A 24,430-nucleotide genomic window follows, 5' to 3' on the forward strand; every position below is an offset into this window, starting at 1 on the left:
TGTTAAAGTAAAAGTCACTATGGTAAGATCGTAGTGGCAAGTACCTCTTGGGAGAATTTAGGTGTCACTTATCAGAAGTAGGGATTCAATCCCAACTAACTGCACCTGGTACACCCCAACAGAATGGTATAGATAAAGGAAGGTATAGGACTCTTATGGAGATAAGTAGATTGATGAGTTATTTAGAATATTACCAAAATCATTTTAAGGATATACTCTGGAAACGGAAGTGAATATAGTACCTTCCAAAGACAGAACTCTCTATTCATATAGAATTGCTGAATAGGCGTAAGCCTATTTTGAAGCATATTCGGATTCGGGTAGTCCAGCACATATGCAGAAGAGAGACAATGATAAGTTGGACAGGAATTCACTTGTTTGTGGGTTATCCTAGAGAAATGAAAGTAGGTTCATAGTCTTAAAAATCAGAAGGTCATTGTTAGCATCAATGACCAATTTTTAGAAAAGGACTATGTAATAAACCATGTGCCCATAAGAAAATTTGTTCTTAAGGAAATAATAAAAGACATGTCTAATCTAGTACCAATTGTACAAGATGAGATACCACAAGGAAACTGCAACACGTATCACAAATGATACACAATTGCAGAAAAGTGTCTTGTCGTAGTGGGAGGGTTGTTAGGCAACCTAAAAAGATTCATGTTTTGGGAGAGTTTTTGGACTCGATCCCTGGAGGACATGAACCTGATCTCCGGACATATGACAAAGCACTCCAAGATAAAGATGCAATATCTTGGCAAAGAGTAATGAATAACAAAATTAGAATATATGTATTCTAAAAAAATCTGGAAGCTTGTAGAACCACCAAATGGTGTAAAAGCCTTTGGGTATAAAAAGGTCTATAATAGGAAAAGAGGGATAGACAGGAAGGTAGAAACTTTCAAAGCAAGGCTAGATGAAAAAGGAAACTTTTTCACTGGTAGTCATGTTTAAGTCTATCCGGATTCTTTTATCTATTTGGTAAGTGGATGTCAAGAAAACATTCCTTAATGGAAGTCTTGAAGAAAGCATCCATATAAAGCAACCAGAAGGGTTCATTGCAAAGGGCTAAGAGCATCTTGTGTGCAAGCTCAATCAGTATATGGACTGATGCAAAGCTTCAAGGTCTTGGAACATCCAGTTTATCAAAGTAATCCAGACCTATGGATTTATTGAGTAAACGGATAAGTCTTGTGTATACAAAAGGTGTGATGGAAACGTGGTGATATTTCTTGTACTATACGTAGATAACATTTTTGGTAGTTGGAAACAATATCAAAATGTTGTCAGAAGTAAGGGTATGGTTGCCCAAATAATTCGATATAAAGGACTTGGGAGAATGTATATATTTTTGAGATCAAAATAATAAGGGATCACAAGAAAAAATATATTTTACTTATCCCAAGCTTGATACATCGGAAAAATCCTTGCTCGTTTTAAGCATGCAAAACTCCTAGAAAGGTTTCTTACCTTTTAAGCATGGAGTGTCTTTATCTAAAGAGATGTCTCTGATGACATCAAAGGAGATTGAGGACATGTAAGCAGTTCTTTATGCTTCGGCAGTTAGACAACCTAATGTATGCTATGCACGAGATCAAAAATCTGTTTTGCCAAGGGCATAGTTAGCATATATCAAAGTAACCCTAGACAAGGACATTGGACTGCAGTAAAGCATATATTAAAGTACCTTAGAGGCGCTAGAGATTATATGCTAGCTTACAAGGCAGTTAATTTGGTCCCTGTGGGTTACTCGGATTTTGACTTCCAATCGGATAGGGGCAATAATAAGTCGACCTCGGGGTTTTTGTGTTTACTTTAGGAGGAAAAGTCATAACTATGGAAGAGTGATAAACATAGGTGTTTTTCTGGACTCCACCATAGAAGCTGAGTATATGGCAAGCCTCTGAGATAGCCATAAAAGCTGAATGACTTAATTACCTCAAGATAGACTTAGATATGATTTCTAGTTTGTCCAAAGATTATTACAATTTATTGTAATAATAATGGTGCAGTAACAAACTCGAAGAAACCATGAGTCTATAAGGCAAGGAAACACAATAGAGCGCAAGTACTACCCAATACGAGAAATTGTATAACAAGGAGAAGTTGTTGCCGCCTAGACTGCATCAGATGATAACCTAAGGTCCTTAAGGCAAGAGCTTTTTGAAAGGCATGGGAATCAGATGTATGGCAGTAGATATGGCAGCTTAGTCTTTTAGTATAAGTGGGAGATTGTTAGAGTGTATACTAAAAGCCTAGCTTTTGGTATAAATATTTATCTAGAAATAAGAATTACATTGGTCAAGTGTCTACATTTATGATAAATGTAGTTGTTCAATTAATTTATATTGTAGATAACATGGTGTGTGGTGTCACACACAGAGGATCATGTTATCAGTTCCTTATAAATTATAAACAGTAGCTCACGACCATAATGGAAAGGAACAAACCATTGGAAGGTCGTAGTGTAATTAGGTATTAGTTTATCTTAACTATATAATTACACTAGTACACTTAGAGTGTATTGAGTAGGACCATTAGAGGTCGTTTCTTTTATACTGACTTTATAAAGAAACAAAGACCTCGGTTATTATGGAAGTGTGTGCTCTTAATCCTAATATAATAACAAGCACATATATTTGATATTTATTTCTTTAATTTATCAATGGGTGAGATTTAGTTCGATGAATCAATAAGCCCGATAAGTTGGGAAATGATATCACTTATAGTGTGTGTTGTTGATTATAGAAGGAAACTGTGTCCTAGAGATACTAGGTTGATAATGTCCCCATGAGGAGCTCATAAGGATTGTCATGTTAAACCTTGCAGGTGGACTTAGTCCGACATGACGATAAGGTTGAGTGGTACTACTCTTGGACTTAGATATTAATTAAATGAGTTGTCAGTAACTCACTTAATTAGTGGACATTCGATATCTTAAACACAGGGAGACTAACACACTTATAATAAGAAGGAGCCCAAAAATGTAATTTGGGATTGGTGCGGTAGTTCAATAATAGTTCTCTAGTGGAAAGAATTATTATTGATAAAATTAAGTTGTGTGTTCGGGGCGAACACGGGATGCTTAATTTTATCGGGAGACCAAAACCAATTCCTCCTCTTGGTCCCTATCGTAGCCTCTTATTTATAGAGTACTATACCCACCTATACCCACCTTCTATACCCACCAATAGGGGGCCGGCCAAGCTAGCTTGGGAACCAAGCTAGGGTCGGCCTAGGTATGAATTGGGGTGGCCGGCCCTAGCTTGAACCCAAGCTAGTGGGGCCAGCCAAATTAAATTATAAAGGAATTTTTATTTTTATTTTTATTATGTGAAAGAAATAATTTATTAAAGAGAATTAAAATTAAAATATCTCTCTTGTAAAAGATCTACAAAAGATTAAAGAAAGATATTAGATCTCTTTCCTTATTTGTAGATTGGTGAGATATTTTATTTTCTCTTTAAAATTATTCACATGTTGATAAAATTAAAATTATAGAAATTTCCTTTTATCAACCATGAAGAGATTTTTGAAGAGAAATTTTAATTTTAAAATTTCCGGAAACAAATTAGGAAGTTTTAATTGTTGATTGAAACTTGTCCAATTTGTTCTTCATGATGTGGCCGGCCACTTGAATTTAATTGGGAAAATTTTATTTTATTTTTCTCAATTAAATCATGTCAAGGAAATTAAGGAAATTTTATTGTAATTAAATTTCCTAATTTGCCTAGGCCAAGGAATATAAAAGAAGGGGTGAGGGTGCCTTCATGAGACACAACCTCTATTATTTTCTCTCCCTCTTTTCCTTGGTGTTATGGCCGGCCATCCTTTCCCTCTCTTCTTTTTGTGGTGGCCGAACCCCTCTCTTTCCTTGGAGCTCTTGTGGTGGCCGGATACTACTTGGAGAAGAAGAAGAAGAAGGAGAGGAAGCGAGCATCTCTTGGAGCTTGGTTAGTGTTTTGATTTTCTTCCTTGGTGAAGCTTCTTTCTTTGTGGCCGAACCTAGCAAGGAGGAGAAGAAGGTGGTTGGTGGTTTCTCATCTCGGAAGATCGTTGCCCACACAACGTCCAAGGTTAGAAGAGGAATACGATAGAAGATCAAGAGGTCTTTCTAGAAAGGTATAACTAGTAGTTTTTCCTTTTCCGCATCATACTAGTTATTTATGGAAATAATACCAAATACAAGAGGCTTGCGTTCTAGAATTTCGAATATGTTTTTCGATGTTGTGTTCTTTTGTTTTTTTTCTTTTCCTTATGATTTGATTGTTCTTTTCGGTTAACCTAAAGTTATTTTAGGAAATTAAATATTAGGTTTCTATAAAAGGTTTTGTCTAGTCGGTGGTGGTTGCTTCCATATCCAAGAAGGCCGTGTGCCTCGCCACGTCAGTACTGGGAACCAATTATGGAAATTAATATTTAATGGAATTAATAACTTAAGGTGACTTGGGTCGAACGTGTTAAGTTTCGCAGGAGATCCAAGTCAAAACCTAAAAGAACAAATAGATTAAGTTTTGGATCAAACGTGTTAAGTTCCGCAGGTGATCCAAAATTTAATTTAAAAGAACACATGGTAGCTAGGAAAAGGTTCAGACCTTTGTACAAAATTTTTGTATAGTGGAACCTCTAGGTTTTCCGAGTAGCAACCAACACTTTCAATATTGGAAGAGTCGCATGGAATATTATCTCAAGACCGACATCTCAATGTGGTTCTCCGTCAAGGAAGGGTTTACACCTCCGAAGGATGAAGAAGGTAAGGAACTAGACTCATCAAGATGGTCCGCCGAGCAAACTCGCAAAGGACAAGCCGATGCCAAGGCAGTGGTCACTCTACAATGTGGGATAGCCAAGGACCAACTCATCAAGGTAGGTCTATTCATGAGCGCAAAAGACTTGTGGAACAAGCTCATCGAGCTCCAAGAAGGAACTCGAGACTCTCGGATCGCCAAGAGAGATTTATTCTTAAATCAATTACAAAACCTCATCATGAAGGAGAACGAGACGGTAAGTGAACTACACAGAAGGTTCAAAGAAATTATCAATGGTCTTCATTCCGTAGATCAACGCGTAGAGAATCGCGATCTTGTAAGGTATGTTCTCAAAGCCTTTCCGAGGAATGCCTTGTGGTCATCTATGGTAGATGCCTACAAGGTCTCCAAGGACCTTTCAATTGTTAAATTAGATGAATTTTTTTTTGAAATGGAACTCCATGAATTTGCTAACAAGGGTCAAAAAGAGAAAGGTATTGCCTTAGTTGCAGGAGAAAAGAGCAAAGATGGAAGAAGGAAGAAAGAAAAGAAGAAGGAAAAAGAGATTCCTTCATCCTCATCCTCCTCCGAGTCCGATGATGAAGGTGGATCATCATCAAGTGAGATGGCCAACTTTGTAAGGAGAATCATGAGAAGAAGCCGGAGATACAAAGGGCAAGGTAAATCTATCGATCAAAATGTTGATAAAACTAATGTCACTTGTTTTGAGTGTAGCAAGAAAGGACACTATCGGAGCGAGTGTCCCAAACTCAAGAAGAAAGAGGAAAGGGCCAAAAAGAAGAAAGCTCTCAAAGCTACTTGGGATGAATCCTCCTCAAGCTCATCGGAGGAAGAGAAGAAGGAGAAAAGCACACGTCAATTAGCGTTCATGGCAAGGGAGGAATCAGATTCCGGGAGTGATGGTGACACGAGTGATACCTCAGCCGCGGGTTCATCATCTTCGGATGATGAAGAGGTAACTTCTCCTCATTTAGAAAAATGTTATAAAACCATTGCACATTTATCTACTTTACTTAAGAAATCAAAAACTCAAATTAAATCATTAAAAGATGAAGTAGAGCTCTTGAGGGCCCTTAGAGAAGATGAAGTTGATGACCTACATCTAGAGGCCCTTGAGGATGAAAACAAAGCCTTAAAGGGTGAAGTTGAGAAACTCAAGAAAATGTTTGAAAAATTCTCAACTAGCTCTAAGACCTTAGATATGATCCTAAATGCCCAAAGGGCGGTCTACAACAAGGTTGGGTTAGGATATCAACCTAAGGAGTCTAGTTTCATTTCGCTAGTGTCTAGAACCCAATTTCATAGATCACATGCTTCTAGGGTTCATGAGACTAGGAAGGTTGTGACCAAGGCATGGGTTCCTAGGTTGTTTATTGTAGATGCATTAGGTCCCAAGATTTGGGTACCTAAAACGTCTATCTTTCGTGTCTTGTAGGCATTGGTCAAGGGGGAGCATCTATCAACTTGGTTTGTTGATAGTGGATGCTCCAAGCACATGACCGGGGACAAGTCACTCTTTACTACCCTTCAAAACAAAAATAGAGGTAATGTGTCGTTTGATAATAATGGTAGCCTTAAGGTTATAGGAGTTGGAGACATTCATATATCCAAATGTCTCCAAATCAAGAATGCCCTTCTAGTCAAAGGGATGACCTTTAATCTCCTAAGTGTCAGCCAATTGTGTGATACGGGTTACACAATTGAGTTTCATTCAAGTCAATGTTTGGTCAAACACATTGACACACTTGACACGGTACTAGTAGGCACAAGGGTAGATAACATTTATCAAGTATCTTTTAAAAGTGCTACTAATGCCTCTGCTAAGTGTTTCATGTCAAAAGAAGAAGAATCATGGCTTTGGCATAGGAGGTTGGCCCATGTGAACATGAAGAATATTCGAAAGCTGGCCAACAAAGGATTAGTGCGAGGCCTACCAAGCATCAAGTACCAAAAGACAAAATTATGTGATGCATGTCAAAAGGGTAAGCAAACAAAAGCGTCTCATAAAGGTAAAAGCGTTGTAAGTACATCTACTGCTTTAGACTTATTGCATATGGATTTATTTGATTGCAATAATGTCATTTCATTGAATGGAAGTAGATACTGCTTAGTGATCATTGATGATTTTACTAGATATACATGGACTTTCTTTTTGAAAAATAAGGATCAAACCATAGATATTTTTGTTTCTTTTTGTAGAAGAACTGAAAATGAAAAATCAACAACAATTAGAAGTGATCATGGTGGAGAATTTCAAAACCATAAATTTTTAGAATTTTGTCAAGAAAAAGGATATAGGCATGAGTTCTCTACTCCAAGGACCCCACAGCAAAATGGGGTTGTGGAGAGAAAGAACCGAGTCTTGCAAGAGGTTGCACGAAGCATGCTCAATGAGTACTCACTACCGAGCTACTTATGGGCTGAAGCTATAAATACAGCTTGCTATGTGCAAAACTGAGTCTTAATACATAGGTTTTTAGGAAAGACTCCCCATGAACTTTGGTTTGGGAAACCCCCTACAATTAAACATCTTAGGGTGTTTGGTTGTAAGGTGTTTATCTTGAACACCAAGGATCATCTTGGAAAGTTCACGGCTAAGGCTGATGAAGGGATACTGGTCGGGTACTCTCTTATCAGCAAAGCCTATCGAGTCTACAACAATAGGACTAAATTGATTGAAGAATCCTCGGATGTAGCATTTGAAGAAATTCCTAAATCAAATGATCAATCGAGGGATGTAGGAGAAATTCAATTTGAACTTAGAAGTCTAAGTTTGAATGATCAAAACATAGAAAGAGTCGAAGTTGACTCTGATGATGATGAGCAAAGGCAACAAAGGGCTCAGGCTGATCCTTTGCCTGATACTGAGTCCTTGCCTGTGCCTAGTGAGACCACTCATGAGACACCGCCAACACCAAGGCAATCTAGGATAGCGTCTAGTCATCCCCAAGACCAGATTGTTGGAGACATCCAACAAGGGGTTAGGACCATATCATTCTTTAGAAATGAGTCTAATGAGGTCGCCTTGATCTCATAAATTGAACCAAAATTAGTTGATGAGGCATTGCACGATCCTGACTGGATCATAGCTATGCAAGATGAGTTAGGTCAATTTAAAAAAAGCCAAGTGTGGGACTTAGTTCCTAGACCTAAGAAGACCACCATTATTGGAACCAAATGGGTCTTCAAAAATAAGTTAAACCAAAAGGGAGAAGTCGTAAGAAACAAGGCAAGACTTGTAGCCAAGGGCTATAGTCAAGTCGAAGGCCTCGATTATGATGAGACTTATGCTCCCGTGGCCCGATTAGAGTCCATTTGTTTAATGCTAGCTTTTGCTGCACATAGAGGCTTCAAGCTCTATCAAATGGACGTTAAATCGGCCTTCTTAAACGGTTTCATTAAAGAAGAGGTTTTTGTTGAACAACCACCGGGGTTTGTGAATATCGAAGCTCCAAACCACGTGTACAAGCTCAAGAAAGCTCTTTATGGGCTTAAACAAGCACCTTGAGCTTGGTACGAAAGATTGTTAACTTACTTACTAGAAAAGGGGTTTGTAAGAGGTCAAATAGATCCAACACTATTTCTACGTAGAGATGGTGAAAACATATTTGTAGCCCAGGTGTATGTCGATGACATAATTTATGGCTCAAATAACAAGGGCTATTTGAATGAATTTATCACTCACATGGAAAGTGAGTTTGAGATGAGTCTGGTGGGAGAATTGACATTCTTCCTTGGACTTGAAATCAAACAAACTCGAGATGGCATTTATGTCCATCAGACAAAATACACTCAAGAGATGCTCAAGAAATTCAAAATGAATGACTCTAAGGAAGTATCCACTCCAATGGCGACAAACACTCGCCTTGACAATGATGAGAATGGAAAACCAGTTGATCTAACGCAATATAGAAGCATGATCGGTAATCTTCTATATCTCACAGCTAGTCGACCGGACATACTTTTTGCTGTGGGCATGTGCGCTAGATATCAAGTATGTGCCAAGGAATCTCATTTAATTGCAGTTAAGAGAATCCTGAGATACCTTAAGGGCACAATTAGAGTAGGTCTCTGGTACCCTCGTATTGAGTCTTTTGATTTGATAGGCTATACCGACTCCGATTATGCTGGGTGCAAATTGGATCGGAAAAGCACTAGTGGGGGTTGCCAATTTTTAGGTTCATCATTGGTTAGTTGGTCAAGTCAGAAGAAACATTGCGTTACTCTCTCCACGACCGAGGTTGAATACATTGCCATGGGAGAGAGTGTATCACAATTGTTGTGGATGATCCACACCCTAGAAGATTATGGGCTTTCGTATAAGGGAGTGCAAGTGTTGTGTGACAACATCAGCACAATAAACCTAACGAAAAATCCAGTCCATCATTCAAGGACCAAACACATTGAAGTGCGTCATCACTTCATTAGAGATCACGTAGCTAGGGGAGACATTGCGCTCACATATGTTGAGTCAAAGTCAAACCTAGCCGATATTTTCACCAAACCCCTTCCGTAAAATGAATTTAGTCATTTAAGGAGAGAATTGGGAATGTGTTTGGCTCAATAGGCCATTAGGACTTCATCATGATCAATAAGGAACGACAAGAGAAATTGGGAAATTAATTTGGACAACTTGGGGGCATCTCACACAAACTATAAGGTTTAACAAATTATTTTTATTTGCTAGAAATGGGGTGAGATACTAGGATTAGCCAAATTATTCAAAATGTATCATGCATCCCTTGAATAATTAGGTTGAAGAGACATAAATCGAGTATGGGGAAGACCATTACATGATTCTTGTGTATTTGGTTCCTAGATCTTACTCATATATTCCAACCAAGGAAACTTGGTTGGACCTTTATCTAGAAATTAACTAACTTTGGTTGATGTGTTGATTGATACCTTTGATCGATACCTTTCATGATTTTGATTGAAAATAGGACAAGTTGTTGAAGTAATGATAGCAATTTGGATATATTTTAACAAACTCGAAACTGATCATAGCAAGGATGTGTTTTGAACCAGGTAATAAATAGCCTGAGTCTTGACTAATACATTAGTTCACTATAGATCATAGTTTCAGAAGTTTTTCTGGTTTTGAAACCTTAAGGTTCAAAACGTCTGGACTCTATGCGTTTGGAGTTGGTCTGTGTTTTTTTTTTATGTTTGAAACCTTCTGGTTCTGAACAATTTCAGACCATAAGAGCTCATCGTTCGGAAATATTTATGTTTATAGATTCTTCAGATTCTAGGTTCTGAATTTAAAAATTTCTGAACTTCTTGATTTCTGAATCTTCAGAATTCTCGACAGAAAACTTCTACGAATTTCAGTTACTGAAATTCCTGGAGCATCGTCAATTTGTCAGACACTGATTGGTCTACAGTCCGATCAGGAGAGACTGGATCGGTCTGTCGACCGATCCAGAACTCTCTGTTTGCTTACTGATCGGCCCAGGGACCGATCAGGTCATTCTGGTACGCAAGAAGGCGTTTTGATCGGTCCAGGGACCGATCAGGAGGCTTCCTGATCGATCAAGATCTCTCCTGATCGGACAGTCGTCCGATCATATCACCACCTGGATTATATCCCTCTTAACTCTTCTCGATCCTTTCTCTTCCCATTGCACGCCGAAGCCCTAGCCGACACCCTCCTTCACCTCAACTCTTCTCTCCTTTATCCGAAAGATACATAAATGGCACCAAGGTAACTCCATTCTCCCCGAGCTCTACTCATTTTGGCACTTCATTTTCATTTCTCACCGTATCTTTGTGATTTGGCTTGGTTCTCGGTTGTTGGTGGCTTCCGTGCTCACCTATTTGCCCCGTTCGTGTCACATTTTTAACCTTTAGGAAGAAACAAGTTAGTGAGGGAACCTCTAAGTCGTCAACTGAGAAATCTAAATCTAAGGCTCCCTCCCGACCTCAACCATCCGTTTCTGGAAGATTTCCAAACCATCACTTTGAACAAGCTTTTCAACAAAGAACCTTCAAACTGCTTCCTTGTAGGTCTGTGGATCAAAAATTCATGGATGCATTTTGTCCATCTGTGTCTGAAATACTTGCCTATTACAAACTTGATTCTCTAGTCTATTTAGAACGGGACATCAATTACGACTTAGTATCTGAGTTTTATAATAATCTTCATCAAACTAATGATGTTAATTATAAAACTATAGTTGCTAAGCAAACTATTGATTTCAATTTCTCGACCTTCTTTGATTATCTAGCTTGCCGGAGGTGTTCAGGAAATGTCTTTTCCATATATCCTGATTTACCAGACCCCTTACCTTCTCCCTTTGATGTCTCATCTGACTACATTTATGAGTATTTATTCAGAAATCCTAGACCGGGTGGACAAGATGAGTTAAATGTTGATTTTTTCTACCTTTTGCAGCCCTGAGACTATCTGCCCCAGATTACATTCTCTTTAAGATTGTCACAAATTGCCTTCTGCCAATCACATCTAAACCCTTGTCAGAGATCCAACCATATCACTGCTTGATGCTTTATGGATTACGTCGGCGTCTTGATTTTGACATCATGTCGAGCATTTATTCGTCTATCATCTCCTATAGTGAGCCTAACAGCTTCACCGTTTATATGCCTTATGGGCATATAATTACGGATTGGCTCGAGACCCTACAGATTGATGTCTCCAAGGGAAGGATAGTCAAGATGGTGAGGCAGGACTGCTAATCCAAGACCAAGTCTTGGGATTTTGTCTTTGTTTCATTGTGTGCAAGAACAATGTCTTTTCAAGAAGGATGGAACCCCAATGAACCACCACCGTACGATGAAGATTTCAACTACTGGAGGCGAAGAATGGAATGCTTCTTAGGAAGCGTAGATATCGATTATATGCTAATATTGAAAAAACCTTCTCAGAACTCGGAGCTGAATAAAAACGTAAGTAAAATTATTTATAATATTTTACCTAACAATATTATATGCAGACTAGAAAAATACAAGAATGCATATGAGCTATGGACCCAGTTGATCAAGCTTCACGAGACGCCAATGGAGCTAGAAGATCAAGTTAAAGTCGAATCCGGACTCGAGTCAGATCCAACGGAGAAGCCTGCTGAATTAGGGGTTACGCTCAAGGTTAGTAATAATTACCAAAACACCCTTGCTAGTAGTAGTTTAAAATATGTGCATGTTAATTTGGATATGTCTGAAAGTATATGTGAAAATAGTATACATGACAATACTTGCGAAAATACCCCTAGGATATTTTCTGATAAAATAAATATAATTAATTCAGAAAATATAGAAAATACCCCTAGGATATTTTCTGATAAAATAAATATAATTAATTTAGAAAATACAGAAAATCTAAAAATAATCAATAAATCTAAAAATTCGAATTTAAACCTAAACAAATTTGAAAATTTGAACAAAAAGGATGACAAGGTCAATATTAATCTAGACATAATTAATAAATTATTTAATAATCTAGACAATATCAATCTGGAAAATTCTATCCAAACCCAAGATAATTTAATTAACAAAAAATTAAATTTTAATGATAAGACTTATTTAATAAATTCCACTAATTATATCAACTTAAAAGGTAAAGAAAATATAAGGATAAAATCAAACACTTTGATAAAATCAAAATGAAAGTTAACAAACTTAAAATTAAATGTTAAAGATAACATATTAAACAAAAATAATCTAGAAATTTTAAAATTAACAATTAATAAAAAGTAAAAAGATAAACCTTTAAAGAAATATAATTCAAACAATTTAATTAACTCAAACAAAAAAAAAAAAAAACCAAAACTTTAAAAATAAGCTATTAAAGAAAGATAATTCAATTAACCTAATAAAATTGAAATTGAAATTGAAAGAAAATTTTAATGTTAAATTTACTCTTTTAAAGAAAGATAATTTGACCAATTTAATTAATTCAAAATTAAAAACTTAAATTTAAATTACAAATTAAACATTAAAACTTAACTAAAACCAACTCTAATTATACAAGAAATCTTAAAAAGAAAAATCAATAATTTAAGGGGAGGCTCCAGAATAGCTGGCACCTCCAAAAATAACTTACCTGACAGGGTAACCCAAATAAACTAACCCGGCAGGGTAATTAGGATTAGTTAAAAATGGACCCAGTTTAACTTGAATCACGGTACGGGTAAAGTTTTTGGATGATAGTACGTTAGGGAAGCTTGGGCATCGCATGTCTAGAAAGATATGGCTTCGATCTGGTGCATTTGGCCAAGTGGAACTGACCGAAGCTACCCTTAAACAGAACCTAACTAGTTAGACCAAGGTTTAGTACTAAGCTCCATGGATAGGACTATTCGGAAAACCTCGAAAGGTTGGTTACTTCTAATGACGTCCAAGTGACTCGCCAAGCTTAGAAGTTTATCCGAAGAATGCCTATTTGTTGATACCAAAGCTAAACCTGAATCTAACACAAGTTAAATCAAACCCTATAATTAAATCTAATTCATCTCACAAAATTGTAGGATTCCCTGATTGAAAATATAGATCAGGTGAGATGACTAAGGACCTAAAAGAAATTAATTAAATTAAATTAAATTAAAATTAAATCAATTAAATTAAAATACATTTTCTTTAATTTAAAATTTTATTTTAAAAATTAAATTAAATTTTCTTTTACTTACAAATTTATTTTAAAAATTAAACTTAAATTATCTTAACCTAAAAATTATTTTAATAACTTTTAAAACTTATTTTAAAAAAAAAATTATGTTAAAAATTGTTTTAAAAACTTTTAAAACTTATTTTAAAAAATTATTTTAAAAATTCTTTTAAAAACTTTTAAAACTTATTTTGAAAATTATTTTAAAAAATTCTTTTAAAAACTTTTAAAACCTATTTTAAAAAAAAATTCTTTTAAAAATTCTTTTAAAAACTTTTAAAACTAATTTTGAAAATTATTTTGAAAATTATTTTAAAAAATTCTTTTAAAAACTTTTAAAACTTATTTTGAAAATTATTTTAAAAAATTCTTTTAAAAACTTTTAAAACCTATTTTAAAAAAAATTCTTTTAAAAATTCTTTTAAAAACATTTAAAACTTATTTTGAAAATTATTTTAAAAATTATTTTAAAAATTCTTTTAAAAACTTTTAAAACTTATTTTTTAAAAAAAATTATTTTAAAAATTATTTTAAAAACTTTTAAAACTTATTTTGAAAATTATTTTAAAAATTCTTTTAAAAACTTTTAAAAGTTATTTTAAAAAAAAAATTATTTTAAAAATTCTTTTAAAAAACTTTTAAAACTTATTTTGAAAATTATTTCAAAAATTCTATTAAAAACTTTTAAAACTTATTTTTAAAAAAAAATATTTTAAAAATTCTTTTAAAAACTTTTAAAACTTATTTTAAAAAATTATTTCAAAAATTCTATTAAAAAACTTTTAAAACTTATTTTAAAAAAAAATTATTTTAAAAATTATTTTAAAAAAAAAATTTATTTCAAAAATTCTTTTAAAAACTTTTAAAACTTATTTTAAAAAATTATTTGAAAAATTCTTTTAAAAACTTTTAAAACTTATTTTAAAAAAAATTATTTTAAAAATCCTTTTAAAAACTTTTAAAACTTATTTTAAAAAATTATTTTCTTTTAAAAACTTTTAAAACTTATTTTGAAAATTATTTTAAAAATTCTTTTAAAAACTTTTAAAACTTATTTTAAAAATTCTTTTAAAAACTTTTAAAACTTATTTTAAAAATTATTTTAAAAATTCTTTTAAAAACTTATTTTAAAAAAAAAATTATCTTAAAAAAAAATTCTTTTAAAAAAAAACTTTTAAAACTTATTTTAAAAATTCTTTCTTTTAAAAACCAAAAAAAAAAATCATTCTAAAAATTCTCAAAAAAATTACTTTTCACTTTAATAATAATAATAATAAAAAACTATTAAAAATTATGATTTAGACTTTAGGCATATTTTTAACATTAAACATTATTGTAACCTCAAACATTATTTTAACTTTAAAATTAAAGTTAAAACTTAACATTAAAACTTTTAAGTTAATTTAGGTTTAAGACTTAAACATTTACAATTAAAATCAAAACTTAAATTGCCTTCAAAAACTATTTTAATAATAAACTTAAAACTAAATAACATTAAATAAATAAATTCAAAATTACATTGAAATAGGTTGTTAACAAATAATTAAAATTTGATTAACTTAAGATTATAAACTAAGTTAAATACTTAATAAGTGAATAATTGAAATAAGAACTTAAAAAATTAACTTCAAATCACTACTAACTTTAAACTAAGTTAATCCAACTTAAAAAGAAGTAAATGAAAAAATCGAATTATAACTAATACTTTTATTAACCAATTCAATTAATTAATACAAAGGTTAACTCATTTTAAATAAATATTAAATTATTAAATCATGTAAAAATTAATCAATAAATTATTGATAATGGTTAACTGTTATTAAATTAATAAATTCTTATCTTATTAAACCTTAAACTGAAGCTCAACTACCTGAATCTAATATTAATTATTGATTAATCAAACTCAAATAAACAATTATATCAAGGATACAGAGATAAATATGTAAATAATATAAGTGTCACCAAATCCCTTAGAACACTTAGGTAGATAAATGTGTTAGGACTTGAAATTTAGCACACTCAAACCTTAGCATTATATTAAGGGGGAGTAATAAATATGGAGGATTAATAAATTAAAGGAGTATCAAATTCAGGGGGAGGTTTACTTTTTAATTATCTTCTTAAGTGCTATTTTTTCTTTAAAATCTCTCTAAAAAATTCTACCTCAATTTTAAAAAAATAAAAAATAAAAAAAATAAAAAAATAAATATCTACTTTGAATATTTTTAGCAAATATTTTCAAATTTTATGTCAGGTTCAGGGGGAGGAATTAATTAAAAATTTCCCTTTATATAAAATATTTTAAATTTTGTTTGAAAAATGTTTTCTTAAAAATTTCTTAAACCTACTTTTGAAAACTAACTCTTATGAAACTAAGTTGTTTTTAAGAATTGGGTTTTACTTTTTATTGAAAATTGACATTGAAAATTAAATTTAACTTAGTTTTGAAAATTGTGGAAATTAGATTTTTCAAAACTTAAGTTTACAAACTAAGCTTCTCAAAATCATTTTCCTTAATTTTGAAAATCAAAATTTAAAAATCAATCTTCAAAATCAACTTGCTTAAAATTGTGAAATTTTTTTAAATCAACTCAAAATTGTTTGTTTTAAATCACAAACTTTTTATCCTTTTTACTTAGTCTTTGAAAACTGAACTTTTCAAGTATTTTAAACCATGATTTTGAAACTAGTACTTTTGAACTTTAAAATTTTGATTTTGAAAATTAGATTTAATTATTTTACTTTATCAAAATTAGTTCTACCAAACTCGTAAGTCTTAAATTAAATCGTTTACAAACTTAATGTTGAAAAATAAATCAGTTTTTGGAAAAATAAATTTTTCAAACTTAGTTTTGGAATTTTGGTTTTTGAAAACTTATGTTTGAAAATGAAACTATCTAAACTTAGCTAGCTTTCTAAAAGCTAATGCTTTAAACAAATTTTCAAAAGCTTAAACTCCCCCAGATTAACTTGACATTTTTTTACTTTGTCTGAAGTCTATAATTACTTAATCCATGATTATTTTTGATGAATGCCAAAGGGGGAGGGTTAGGTGGTTAAGTTAGGTTAAGTTAGCTGAACCAAACTGAAAATTCAAACTAACTTAAAAACCACATAAATGCATGGTTCTTGCATATGTTTTCACTAACTTAACCAAATTGTCATTCCATCAAAAAGGGGGAGATTGTTGGTGCGGTTAGCACTAACGATTTAACCCAGGTTTTGATGAATGACAAATCAGGTTAAGTTAGTTTGTTTTTGTCTGACACTTTGATCGAGTGTGCAGGAGAAGTCCAGACAGGTCGACGGGTTGACCGGATGTCTGGCACGAAGTCCAGCTAGGTCGACGGGCTGACCGGATAGCTGGCGAGAAGTCCAAGCGGGTCGACGGGCTGACCGGACGCTTGGCGAGAAGTCCAGCTAGGTCGACGGGCTGACCGGATAGCTGGCGAGAAGTCCAAGCGGGTCGACGGGCTGACCGGACGCTTGGCGAGAAGTCCAGCTAGGTCGACGGGCTGACCGGATAGCTGGCAAGAAGTCCAGACGGGTCGAAGGGCTGACCGGACGTCTGGCAGGTAAGTAAGGTAAGTCACTGGAGGGGAGTGACTGCGAGGACGCGTTCCCGGGAAGGGAACATTAGGCGTCGATCCGGCTTAGATCCATTTCGGATATCTAAGTCGAGATCGTGACTAGATTCCGGTCTCGGAAAGACGGAATCTAAGTCATACTCCTTTTTGCTAATTCATACTCACTTTGCTTTTGCTAACAATCTGTGTTGCAGGGTAAATTTGCCTCCGGACTAACGTTTGTCTTGCAGGACGGATTCTGCGGGAAAACAGGGTCCGGGCGCCCGGAAGGAATCCGGGCGCCCGGAGGTCCGGGCGCCCGGGAGGGAAATTTCATCCTGATCGCGCGTCGCCACGTGGAGCTCGCTGGTTGGACTTGCCACGTCTCACCAGGGCGCCCGGAAGGCATCCAGGGCGCCCCGAGCCTCATATAAAAGAAGGGTCAGAGGAGAGCTTCAGAACAACAACGAAAAGAAAAGTCTTCCACTGCTCTGCACTTCTGCAACGCTAACAAAGCTCCGACACTGCGCTCCTTTCTTGTCTTTATTGTCGGTATTTGTTTTTCATTTTCATTAGCATTCATTGTACTATTTTTTGTAATCATTATTTCGAACTGCTAGTGAATTGCCCAACGAAAGTACTCACGGAGTACGGGCCTTCGAGTAGGAGTCGTCACAGGCTCCGAACAAAGTAAAATCCATTGTGTCCAGTTTTTATTCCGCTGCGTTTATACTCGTCTTTTTCGAATCGATATTCACCCCCCCCCCCTCTATCAAATCTAACGGTCCAACAAACTCATGCTGGTGTGAGAGTCTGGAGGTGTAAGAGAATGCTCACTTATAACTCGCGCTGGGGTGAGAGTCTGGAATCTCGACAGAGAGGTCATTGGTCGTGAGAGCATGCTCACTTATAACTCGCGCTGGGGAGAGAGTCTGGAATCCCGACCGACAAGTCGCTGGGTGTGAGAGCAAGCTCACTTATAACTCGCACTGGGGTGAGAGTCTGATGGCGTGAGAGCAGGCTCACATATAACTCGCGCTGGGGCGAGAGTCTGGAAGCGTGAGAGCATGCTCACTTATAACTCGCACTAAGGCGAGAGTTTGGAATCCTGACCGAGAGGTCATTGGTCGTGAGAGTATGATCACTTATAACTCGTGCTGGGATGAGAGTCTGGAATTCCGACCGAGAGGTTGTTGGGTATGAGAGCAAGCTCACTTATAACTCACGCTGGGACGAGAGTCTGGAATCCTGACCAAGAATCCTGACCAAGAAGGGATCTGGAGACCTGACCAGGTGTAGATCTGGATGTCTGACCAGGAAGAGATTTGGAGACCTGACCAGGAGTGGATCTGGAGGTCTGACCAGGAAAGGATCTGGAGACCTGACCAAGAGTAGATCTGGCAATCTGACCAGGAAGGGATCTAGAGATCTGACTAGGAGTGGATTTGGCGATCTGACCAAGAGTGGATCTGGCAATTTGACTAAGAGCGGATCTGGAGGTTTGACCAAGGACGGATCTAGAGACCTGACCAGGACTTCCTCTTGAGACCTGACCAGGACTTCCTCTGGAGACCTTACCAGGGATGCATCTAGAGGTCTGACCAAGCAATGATTTAGATGAGCAACATCTGTGACTTTAAGGGATCGTGCTATAGGACTAAGCTTAATACTCCTACAATCACAAGGTACAATTCATAAGACTTTTAGTCCAATTTAAACCTTACTCTGATTTTGAGGAGGCTTAAAGGCGCCGAATTTGGAGTGACACTTCCCGCCGCCTTCTTCTTCATTTCCCGAGGTCGTCACATGGAATTTCCAGTCCCTGAGGTATGGTCTTCACAAGGTAGGATGTTCCTATTCGGATATCCCCCTTTATGATTTCTCTATCACTTCCATCATAAATGTCCTTTCCTAGGGAAATGACACATGCCCCACTAAATTAATTCGTCATAATATATGACGCATGCTTTTTGCATGCAACCCCAAATCACTTCCCCTTTTCGATCTGACGACTGATGTGTGCTATGCCGTTTTAGTTGTCTGGCCCACTTCCCAATGTTTCCTAAGGGTTTTGGTTTAAAAACCCTAAAGGTTGTCCACCGTCGTCCCTCACCGCTTCGACTTCCTTCGAGTTTTCTTCTTCCTCTTGCTTCCACTTGCTTGCCTTCTTCTTCGCGCATTTCCTTTGTCCTCTGTAAGTACCCTTCCTTCCTCAACTTCCACTCCTGTAATGATCGATGAGATAGAGGTGTCAAGGTATGCATACTTTCGCTCTGATATGGAGAATAGTGATCTTAGGGCCATTCAGACGAGTTTGGAACTTTTTGAGGCCTACAAACTTCGTTCCCCCGGGCTTGACGACCATCCTTCCTCCCCTCCGGCCGATTTTGTAACCTTCTTTAAGGACCAACTCCTTGGCGGACTTCACTTCCCTATCCATCCATTTTTTTCTTCCCTGAGCCGATACTTTGGTGTTTCATTATCTCAATTCACCCCCAACTCCTTCCGCGCCATGTGCGGAATGGTGATCCTGTGTCACCTATATCGAATACCCCTAACCCTACAGCTTTTTCACCATTTTTACACCCTCAAGCGCTCGAAGCCAGGTGTTTTCATGGTGCAGTCCAGGGTCAAGTACAAGTATTTTGACGGGATGCCTTCTTCCAACAAAGGTTGGAAGTCTAGATTTTTTTTATGTCCAACTGCCCGAGCCAGCATCCTGGCCAGCTAAGTGGCGCTATACTCTCCCCACTCCCTTTGAGCTACGTGACCACCAACACCAACCCGCCCTGCCACACAACTTCCAAAAAGTTAGAGGGCATACAACTGCAGCTCCCCTTTCTGCTGCGAGAGAGCATACTATACACTTTTGGGCTCAGTCCAATCCGGACGCCTTTAAGTGCTCCTTTTGGTAAAGATCCAATGCCTCCACTTCTCGATCTTCGCTAACTGAGGTATTTTTCTTTTTGTTTCACAGAAGCCGCCATGTTTCGTGCCTTCGCCCTCGACTCTTCTAAATTGCCTAGCAATGTTCTAAAGAAACAGGGCCAAGAGATTTTGGAGGAACATGAGGTTCCTTATGCCCCACAAACCAGTGCCTCGGTGGAGGCTTCCTCTCAACCGTCCGAGGACCCCGAGGCCCTTGGAACCGAAGAGACCACGGAGGAGAGGGTCCCATCTCATCCTCCAGAGAAGCGGTTGTGCCTCCAGCGAAAAAGGAAATAAGTCATCCCATCAGTTCAATCATCTCCATCGAGGCTCCCTCTTTCCTCCAAGGTTAAGGCGAAAACCCCTGCCCAGGTAACCCCTTCTCCAATAACAAAGGCTGCGACTTCTCCTGTCCCAGTTTTTGTCCCGGAGCATACCGTCTCCTGATCGGGAGACCAGTCCAGAGATGTCGTGACCCCTTCTGTTCCACCCTCTTCTCCTTCGTTGGCACCGACCTCCACTTTGTGCCCCAAGGAGCATCTCAAGGGCAAGTATGCCTTCACCTCTTCCTTTTAGTTGCCTTCTCTACAAGTGTAGGGCCCTATCCCATTGGCTAGCACTTCTCCTCACTGCGGCCAGGTGAAATTTCATGGGGCCTTGGCCAAGTCATGGAAGACTGTCGCCGACCAGATTTTGGAAGGCCCCCCTCTGGAGCTAGCTGATCTGTTCTCCAATCGGCTAGTATCAGTGAGTTTCCTATCTATTTTCCTGATCCTTGAGTTAATGCTAATCTTTCCCTATACTTGACAAGCCTGCGTCATGGGTCTAAAGATATCACAATACGTGGTCAGCCTACAACGAGAGAACGAGTCCCTGAGGGCTCGCCTTCAAGAGTTGGAATCACCTGCTACCACCGGCTGCATTTTTTATTTAACCGCCTCTGATAACCTGATACAATCCTGTCTTCAAACTGTATGGGAGAAAGCCCAAACTGCCCGGGGCCTGGCTCAGGCAGAATCACAAAAGGTGCAGACCTTGCAGTCAGCCCTGAAGACAAGTGAGTCCAAGCTTAAGTCTGAAGGGTTGAGGCACACCCAAATTTTGGCTGATTTAGAAGAGAAGGAGACTGAGGTGGCGACCCTCTCGTCGTAGCTGAAGGAATTGCAGGAAGTGCACGCTGCTCTGGCGAAAGATCTAGAGGCAAAGAAGGCAAACCTGACGCTAGTACTGATCGAGAAGCTACTCTTCGGAAGCAATGGGAGGTAGGCTCAGCTACCCTGAAGTCCCTCCAAGAAGACCTGTCCAAGGCCAAGGAAGAAGCTACCACCACACACCAAGAGCTTGCCTTGGTCCGAGTTGATGCGGATAAGGTCAAGGACGAGCTAAAAGATTACCAGGCTGGTGATGTTGTTTGTCTGGAAGCTTATAAGGCCGCCTATCTTCCTTCCGGAGTATTTGGAGCGAAGATAAGTAGTATCATCGATCGGATGGTCTGCTACGGAGGTGTGGGAGCCCTGCTGCAGCTTCATGAGAAAGGCTACCTCCGGTTAGCCCCTCCTGAGGATTTCTTGGATAGAGGTCACCTTCTACGAGAGCTTCCCAACAATTCCTTCCCTTCTTTTGGTGATTAGTTTGCGCTTCCTGTCTTTTACCTTTAATCTGAGCCTTATCCAGGACCAGTCTTTAGGCAGACTATTTTTGTAATGCATAATTGTATAGTTCGTTTAGCGCTTTTTCTTATAGTCTATGCTATTTCTCACTAGATATGTCAGCATGATTTGCTAAGTGTTTATCCCTTCTGTAGTGGTTTTGCTGACTTAGCCTCCATGTAGGCATCGAGGCTGTGGTCGGTCGGGTTTTTGTTACCCGATCGGGCATCCAACTCGACTAGTCCGTTTCACGTCTCGACTGAATTCGATCATTAGGCAACCCGACCAGTCACTTTGTCAGGCCAATCTATTTTAGGGCGCACGACCGAGTTCTGTGCAATCGAGCTATTCGCCTGGTCATGAGTCAAGGTACTTGAGAGTCCTAAGAAGAAGTCACTGTAGCGTTGCCTATTCCTGAAGCCACAGCAAGACTCTATCCCCAGCATGTCTATCATCCTCGCTTTCTCGAAGATTCCCCCATGGCCCAATTTTCTAGAATGATCCTACGACTGGCGTTGCTCCTATATTTATGATTGATGCCAGCTGCTTTGAATACAAACTATTTGATGGGCGCTGATGATGAGGCCCTCTATGCCCCCCTTGGCAGCTATAAATATCCTTTCCCCTCATCTTTACTGAACTCTTGCCTCAAGCGTAAGTCGTCCTCTTGTTTCTAGTGTCAGTTGTGCTCTGCCCCTTGTATTTTACATTTACATCATCCCATGGATTCCCCTGCACCTAGCTACGCTCCTAGAGTTTTGGCCTTTACTGGCATGGACCTGGACGATCTTCACTTCACCTATGAAATTCCTATGGCCATGCACATCATCATTCCTTCTGAGATCCACCGGGTTTCTTCACCCCCAGTGGGGTACACGACCTTCTTCAAGGAGCAAGTTGTTGTCGGCCTCCGCTTCCCCATTCACAATTTCTTTTCCCTAGTGAGTCTTACTTCCGCATCCCTCTTGTCCAATTTATCCCTAATTCCATGAGAATCTTGTCTGGGTTTATCCTCCTCTGCGAAGTGTGTGACATGCCCTGGACTCCCCGCTTATTCCACTGGTTCTTTACCCATCACCGTCACAATGAGGGTTTTTTCCATCTCCAGGCCCACACCCGAACCACATTTTTTGTTCCTCTTCCCTCCTCAGACTCGGAGTGGAAAGAAAAATATTTCTTCCTGAGTTTTTCACTAGCCGTAGAATGGCCTACACAATGGCGCTCGGCTTTACCTACGGCACCGCCTCTAGGGGATTTTTAGACAAACCCCAACTTTATAAAGGCCTCCATGCAACTGGGATGTTGGCGCTTGGACCTACTCAGACTGCTATCAGAGGATGCACTATTTCTATTCAGGCTGAGCCACACCCCTTTAGAGCTACCACGTTACTTAGGTAGGACTGGACCTACCTCGACTAACCTTTACTTTCATATTCTGATTTTGATGTTCTTCTTGCAGCTGACACCCTGTCACGGGCGTCCCCGATCAGGCCTCTCCCCTTGAGTGATATGGAAATACAATGTTGAGGGCACATAATACTGGATAGGAGGGGTCTGTCGTACCTTGCTCCACTTCCCATAGAGGCTACTATTTCAACCGTTCCTCGGTCAGCCGCCCGAACAACTCCGAGAGTTCACTTCACTCCTAAGTCTTCTAGGCATGCTCCCCCTTGCCTCCTGCTCATCGGCCCTGAACTTCCTCAGAGGAGTTGGATCCGGATGAGCAGCCACTTTCACGCCATGCCAGACACCAACCCATGGGATCAGGCCCGACCCCGAGGCCTTGGCTGCTACTCCGTCATCCCGACCGGCTTCTACGTCCGCTCCAGATCCCCTGCCCCCGAGTGAAGCTGTCAGACTGCCTCAACCCAAGGCTGAAACTGACCAAGGGAAGGCCTCAGCTATTAAAGAAGAAATGGACACGGGGCAGCCACCTAAATCCAGTGCCTCGGCCAGACCTTCTCCTCGACCGATCGCTACCTCACCACCTGATCCTTCCGCTCATCTTGAGACAGCACCCTCTTCATCCAGCCCTTCTGCTCTGCCAAGACCTATTCATACCCCGCCTGGTCCATCTTTTCAACCAGGGTCCACTTCCACCTAGCCTGGCCCAAGAAGGACTGCTCCAGATTCTTCCCGACCTCGGTATTTTCGCTATCGTGCCACTTTACCCACGAAGTGGGGATTACGTCATGCTCTCCATATTCCTGCTCACAATGTCCTGTTGCAGGGTCGGTTAGCATCTCAGTGGGAGTACACCATGTAGGTGATGGGCACCCGTACCCTACCTGGCCTGGTGGACTCGTCCACTAAAACTACTACTAGGCTAAGCTTCCTCTCTCTTTTGCAGTTATACTCCTCTTACTTTATCTTGTTACTCATACTTCCACATGATTATGAACAGATGTTTGCCCAATCATTCTGCCTGAACCAGACAATCCTGCACATATATTGGCTCAATAAAATCTTAAATGACCAAGTTACAGACCTAGAGTATCAAATCTCCAACCCTAAGGCAGTCGTGTTTGAACTTAGGGTAGAAGTGGCGGCCTTGAAGAAAGTGAGCACCTCTCGGGAACAGACCTTGGAAGAGGCCTAGTCAGAAATCAATCGTCTCCGAGAGGACAAGAGTAGGCTTGAAGCTCTCCTGCTGACCTCCGAGACTAAGTGTCAAGAGATTCAATTGGAGCTAACTCGGTGATTTGCAACTCTGGAGGATGTCAAGCTTGCACATAAGCAGGAGATGGATCGCATGGCCCAAGAGCTGAGTTCCTAGGACCTACTTATTATGGACTAGAGGTGGAACCTAGAGTCCCAGGAAATAGAGCTAGGTTCCCTATAAGAAGAGCTATCTCAAGCTCAATCTGCACTATCGAACTCTGTTATTGCCCTGGA

This window comes from Zingiber officinale, chromosome 2A (assembly GCF_018446385.1).
Source record: "Zingiber officinale cultivar Zhangliang chromosome 2A, Zo_v1.1, whole genome shotgun sequence".
Classification (NCBI taxonomy): Eukaryota; Viridiplantae; Streptophyta; class Magnoliopsida; order Zingiberales; family Zingiberaceae; genus Zingiber; species Zingiber officinale.